The sequence below is a fragment of the Prionailurus viverrinus genome, chromosome D4 (assembly GCF_022837055.1).
Source record: "Prionailurus viverrinus isolate Anna chromosome D4, UM_Priviv_1.0, whole genome shotgun sequence".
Lineage (NCBI taxonomy): Eukaryota > Metazoa > Chordata > Mammalia > Carnivora > Felidae > Prionailurus > Prionailurus viverrinus.
The window spans coordinates 32564218-32571297 of NC_062573.1; positions in this window are offsets into that span (position 1 = coordinate 32564218).

The following is a 7080-nucleotide window of genomic DNA, read 5'->3' on the forward strand; positions in this document are numbered from 1 at the left end:
AACTCAACCAGCCTAAGGAGGCAAAAAAGGATCCTTTTCCAGCTCACACAACTAGGATGCCCCACATTGTACTATTTTTAGGAACACCTAGATCCAGGAGCTCATGTCATAACACCTGGATAATGCCATGATTCTGTGCCTCAGTTCCCTCATCTGTAAAATGGGATATTAATAGTCCTTACCACAGAGAGTTTGGTGAGGAAAAAAAGCCATCAGAAACCCAGAGACCACTCTCTGTGGCTCTCATCTTTTTCTCTATGCAGCTGGTTTCATTTTTTTCTCTGCAGCCTGACTTTCTTTGCTTCCCACTCATGTAGAGAAAGTGGCCACCTGCAACTCCTCAGCATATCAGCCAGTTGGAACTAGAATATTTTGATCAACCCTTAATACTTGGGAGAGAAAATCCTATCAGCTTAGCTTGGGTCGGTGTCCACCAGGGGGGCCACTTAGGTACGGTGGGAAGAGAAATACCTTGTGAAATGTGACTGCAGCAGGCCCGCTGCTGAGGGTCACTGGAGCACCTCAGAAAGAAAGGAGAATTGTGAGTTGGCCAGGCGACCCAAAAGGTGTCCATTGCATTTGGAGAATGGTGGGGAATCCTGATCTACTTTATGAGCAGGAATAATATGGGGAATGGAGCTAGAACCTTCCCCTTGATGTAAAGAAAGGCCAAGTATTCCAGGTGTATAATGCCCAGGAGTCCCTGGAGGTTGAAGGAAAGTAACCTGGGTGAGATCAGCGATGTTACTTACAAAAAAGGACAACAGTGGGAAGTCCCTGTGGGGAAGTACATGAAGCTGCTGGGGCTCATCCTGGCTTGGCCCTGTGGATTCTATTTGCATAGATACTAGATCAAAGACATGCTAAAGGAAGCCTCTGGAAACCACAAGTGCTAACAAGTCTTTGGTGTAGGGAACTGGGCTCTCCAACCCTGGCCTCCCATCCAAGCCCCTGGGCTTGTGGGAAGAACCCTTTCTGTGTAAATAGAGGAGGTGCTGGCCACACACTCTCTTGTGGCATTGGGTCACAGAAGCTGACTTGGCCAGCAGTGACACAGACAGGGATTCCAAGCATCAAGACAAAGTGGAAGAGGCCCCTGGGTGACTCATCCGGTTAAGCAGCCGGACTCTTGGTTTTGGTTCCGGTCATGATCTCGCGGTTCATGGGTTCAGGGCTTGCGTTGGGCCTGCGTTGGTCCTGCGTGGGGCCCCACACTGGGCTCTGTGCTGACAGTGCTGAGCATGCCTGGGATTCTCTCTCTCTCCCTCTCTCTGTGCCTCTTGCACGCATGCAAGCTCTCTCTCTAAATAAATAAACTTTAGGGGCGACTGGGTGGCTCAGTTGGTTGGGTGTCCAACTTCGGCTCAGGTCATAATCTCACGGTTCAGGAGTTTGGGAGTTCGAGCCTCACATGCAGTTCCGTGCTGACAGCTCAGAGCCTCGGATTCTGTGTTTCCCAAGCTCTCTGCCCCTCCCCCGCTGGTGTGTGCACTCTCTCTCTCTCTCTCAAAAATAAATAAACATTAAAATAAATAAATAAACTAAAATTTGTTTTAAAAAGACAAAGTGGAATATTATGGGCAACCAGCTATCCACCACCTGGTGGCACATGAGTGGGAACAAACCGATCTGTGACAGCAGCATCTCATGAAAGAGGGAAAGAATCCCTCCCTCCAAAACAAACCAGTTTTTTAAATTAATTAATTAAAATTTTCAGGGTATATTTTTTAATTTTTAACTTTTTTGTACTTGAGAAAGGGGGAGGGTAAGTGGGCTGACAGAGAAAGAGAGGGGCTCTACACCCAGTGTGGAGCCCCGTTGGGGGCTCAATGTGGGACTCAATCCCACGACCCTGGGATCACGACCTGTGCTGAAATCAAGAGCTGGAGGCTCAACCGACTGAGCCGCCCAGATGCCCCCAACAAGTTTTAGACCTCATTTTGACCTTCAGCATTACTTTTCTTACTGCGTTAAGAAACACAAAGAAGGGCTTTTACTTCATAGTATATAATAATAACTGCAAACTCTTATTCAGTGTTTAGTATATGCCAGGCAATCCTCTCTGTTTTATAAATATTAACTTATTTAGTTCTTGTAACCTTTTTTTTTAATGTTTATTTATTTTTGAGACAGAGAGAGACAGAGCATGAGTGTGGGAGGGGCAGAGAGAGAGGGAGACACAGAATCTGAAGCAGGCTGCAGACTCTGAGCTGTCAGCATAGAGCCACATGCGGGGCTCGAACTCAAGAACCGTGAGATCATGACATGAGCTGAAGTCAGACACTTAACTGACTGAGCCACCCAGGTGCCCCTAATTCTCATAACCTTTGAGGTAGGTACTATCTTTATCCTTATTTTACAGATGAAGAGACAAGGCACAGAGAAGTTAAGTAACTTGCCTAAAGTCACATAGCTGGTAAGTGGCAGAGCTGGGATTCCAGCCCAGGCAGTCTGGGCTCTTAACCACTCTCAACACCGCTGCTCTCATTCTAATGGTGTGTATTGCTTAGGCTCTGCAAGCAAGAAGCCTCCCACAAGCTACCTCAAGCAAAGGTGGAGTTATTCAGGGATAGAAGTTGGCTAAAAGAAAGAGATGGAAGTTTAGCATCTAAATACAGGCACTATGGTGCAGGCCTTTTAGAATCTGGAAATGGAGGTTCTCTAGGGCTCAGAGGTCACTTCAGCATCCTCAGCAGCAAGGTGGGGTTCAAGGCTCACTGCTCCAGAGTTCCTTCATTAACACCGCTCAACATATTTCAGGTGTGTGCTCCAGGCTCACCTTATATACTCACTGGTGTTCCTTCCCTCAGCTAAATATCTTTTTTCTCTCTCAGTTAAGCTGCCTCACACTTCTTTCTTCCTCATCTCATGGCTCCCCCTCCCTTAGAACCTTTCAACAGATCTCTCTATATTTTCGAGGTCATAATGCTGAGACACAGAGAAAAACTGCCTGGCTCAACTCATCTTTTTTGAGCCAGTTTAAGTCATAGGATGCCAGTCAGGCTACGGTAAATCTGTTCTTGGGTATGGTATCTACTTCTAGTCCTATCATTTCAGAAGGAGGTGGAGATTGGAGTCATGTCCTATAAAATCTGGTTGCCTATGTTTGCCCTTTTAGGTGGTGCTGTGGGTGAGGCTGTTTCCTTAGAATGTGCCTCCATGATAGGCATGCGTAGCTCGGGTCCTGTCCAAGCATCATGTCATCAGGCTAGAACTACTCTCTTTGCCCCAAGTCAGTCCCATTTCCTTGCCTGCCTAGGAAGGCACCTTTCCCCTCATGCTTCTCTCTAGTCCTATAAGCCTGGACTTGGCTGGCCCACTGAGGACAGCATCTGCAGCCACTGATTTGGACGTTGGTCAGAGAAGGGAGGGAAGGGGCAGAAATCAGCATGAGTTCTTACAAGCTGGGACTCACTCACTGTGAGATCTGGGTAGATCCCTTCAGTTCCTCCTCCCCACTTCCTTGTCTGTGTGATGGGACTCTTCAGTGCCTCTTACCAGCCTCACAGACGAGACCCTGCGGATATGGTTGGCTGTCATACCACTAGCTCCACACAACAGTCATTCCACTAGCTCCATCTCTTCTTTCTTGCTGGATGATCTGTGATTGTATTTAGATGCTCAGGAAATGCTCAGTTTGACAATAGACATATGTTGCCACCTTGGCCAATGTATCAGCTGAAGGGGGAAGGGTTTCTGGAAAAGATTTTTGTCCCTGATAAAAATGAATCCACGCGGAAAAACTGCCCTTTTATTTTTTATTTGAGAGAGAGAGAGAGAGAGAGAGAGAGAGAATGCAGAGCAGGGGAGGGGGACAGGGGGAGAGAGAGAATCTTAAGCAGGATCCATGCCCAAGGCAGAGCCCAATGCAAGTTTCGATCCCACTACCCTAGGATCATGACTTGAGCTGAAATCAAGAGCCAGAGGCTCAACCAACTGAGCCACCCAGGCGCCCCTGAGGAACTGCTCTTTTCACTCTAGGGCCAGGGCCACATTGCAATCTCTGAAGGGAACAGGCTTGCTTTTGGGGAGTTACAGGAAAGAACATTTTACTCCAAGTTGGAACAGGTGGCTTCAGTACCTTCAATCAAGTATGTATACAAGAAGAAGAAGAAGAAGAAGAAGAAGAAGAAGAAGGTTCTTCATTATGGATGATGTGGAGATTGCTGCTCTGGAGGAGGTGGGAATTAAAAAGGTGAAGGTTGAGTTAGAAGACTTGTAAGTCATGTCCTGCCTCACACAGGTAGAATTGTATGATAATTTTTCTCTAGACTTTGCCTTATTACCATGTCAGATCAAATTGATCTAGTTTAATAGGAAGAACAAATCTTTCGCCCCATTTTGGCACTCAAATATTGATCTTGCTTTCTACTTCATTTGCCCATTGGAATGAGGATCTCTCTCCCCTATACCTCTCCTCCTTAAAAACAAGTTGAACATCTCGAGACCAGTTCAATGGCAGCTTTTCTGTGGTCAGCCTGCCCTCTGCTGGATTAAGGGGATTGACTTTGGAGACAAGGACTTTTGCGAAGAGCTAGCTTTCTGGAAAGGGGACATGATCAGTAGACTGGGATTTCCCTTGGTGGTACCCTAGGCCATATGTTCACCAGAAATCAGGTCTAGGAGGCTGTAAACTAGTCCTTGAGGGGAATATGGGAAGCTTTCTGTTGAATACAACTGCCCAACTGCCTGGTTTAGAGGTTAGAAGTTGTCTGTGTTGTGTGCCTGTTTGAGTTTATCTACATACAAATAAAGAGATATGAGAGATCTCATTTATCTAGTGTTAAAAACAAAATTTCCTGGACAAATTGATCTTTAGTAACTGTTAAAGTTTATAATTTTGCTAATAAGAGATCAGCAAGATGACAAATCTTATGCTTTGGGGGTGAAAAGAATATGGAAATTGATGGGTTATACACTTGGGTTATAGGAGACTTACATAAACAGCTAGTTTGGGAGGAAAAACCTTTCTAGCTGGTACAGATTACAGTTTTATGATACAGTAATGAAAATGCCAATTTCAAATCTTTTATTATAGAGGAGACATGGATGAAGAGCATGTGTGATGTGAGGGATGTTGACTGTTAATCAGAGATTAAAAATCCAGCACACTTCTTAGTGTAAAGGATGTAAAAGGTGTAAAGGATGAGGCTGCTTACTGTAATAAAATTTCATTTCTTAAGAAACGTGTCTGGTGACCTGATGTTGTGGGTGCATAAACCACACACAGACACAAATAAGTTCTGACTTGAAACAGGCCTCTTGGCGCCAGGGATTTAAGCAGTAAGCAGTACAGAAAGAATACAGTTTATGTGCACCCTCTCACCCCTTGGTGCCCCACACGTCTCTTTTTTCTTTGGTTTTGAAGCAATTTTTATTTCTCTGAAATTAGAATTATCAGAGATTGAATTTTTCCATATAAGTCAATTTTTCAGATAACTGATATTTACACTTTTAACTACTGTAACTTTTCTTCTTGAAATTCAAAAAAATTTTTTTCATGCTTATGAAAAATTTTAATGATGCAGAAGAATGAAGAGAATAAAATATTAGTCCAAATCCTATCACCTAGATGATGGATGATGTTAACTATCACTTCAAAGAGCCTTTACATATATATATATATGTATATATATATGTATATATACATATATATATAATAGGAGATTAGACAGATACATAGATAGGTAGGACAGGTTCACAACACTTTTTCTGAAAATACTGAGGCTAGACATATTTTGGAATTTAGAATTTTTTATATTTTGGAAAGATAATATGGTTTATATGCTGTATATCTTATAATATCTCTCAGCAGTATCTAGGCAGTACTCCATAATTAAATGTTAACATTTCTGCATATGAATATTCACACTAAGAGACGTTTTAAAAAACTGCAAGTAGCCTTATTTAAATTCAGGACACATTGTGCTGCCAAGTGACTTATAAAACACCTTTAATTTTCACAACTTTTTAGATTTCAGAATTTTAGGAAGGAATTGTGGACCTGTGTTGTCATAAAAATGGGATCATTATAATACATGCTATTTTTCTAGAGGAAAAAGAACTAACTTAATTGTACCTGTAATTGACTGAATAAAAAGAAACAGAAGTGAAACCAAAGGAATTGCCTCACTTTACATAAATGTTTCTTTTTCAAAATAAGTATTATTTTCTAGAATATCTTTCTAAGGTTAAAAAAGGAGTAAGAAAAATAATAAGAGATCGGAGTCATGTTGGAATTATTTGTGATGGAGATCTTCCCTACATCTTCTTAAGTACTATTAGGCTCAAGGCCCTCCAAATATTTGGTAACATTCCCTTTGGTATCCTGAAATTCATAGATAATATCATCTACTCACATAGATAATGAAAAAATATAATGCCTCATACACAGGAAAATTTTGTTATAAAATATAGTGGTACGTATTTCAATATTTAAATCGTTGGCAACTACTACTAAAGACATAATGAAGCAATGAGATGTTTGCATGTGTATTTAATGAACAAGTTTGGATTTAATAGGAGTCACAAGAAGAGAAGCCATACCATTTAAAATGAAAGCAGAGGTGTGGTGGACACTACATTAAAATGTGTGGTTAAGTAATTATAGAGAAGACTTATTTGTATAATTGAAATAGGGAAGTAACCTTAGTTGAATTAAAAACGACATGGCAAGTATTAGGTGAAGAAAATGAGTATTCTATTGTTGAAAATGAGCTGGCTCTTTTCAAGGAAGATTTTGTAATCATCTATGTTGTGTCATGGGATGGAATAGTGAAAGAATCTCAGAAATCATACACACCTCTCTAGCTATCTCACCCCATGTTGGGGCAAATATTTAGATTGTAAGACGTTTGGGATCTTGAAGACCAGGTCCTTGAAGAGTTGATGGGAAACAGAGAAAGATTTGGGGGGGGGGGGGGTGGGGGGAAGCAGTATTTAAGAGGCTAGAGAGAAACTGTGTGCAGACCTTTGGGGAAGGTATAAGACTGAAAGTCAACAGGAAATCTCCAAATAAATCACTTCAATGTGTAATTTTCACAACACAGACTTATCATTTTCCTGCAAATATTTTTTTAA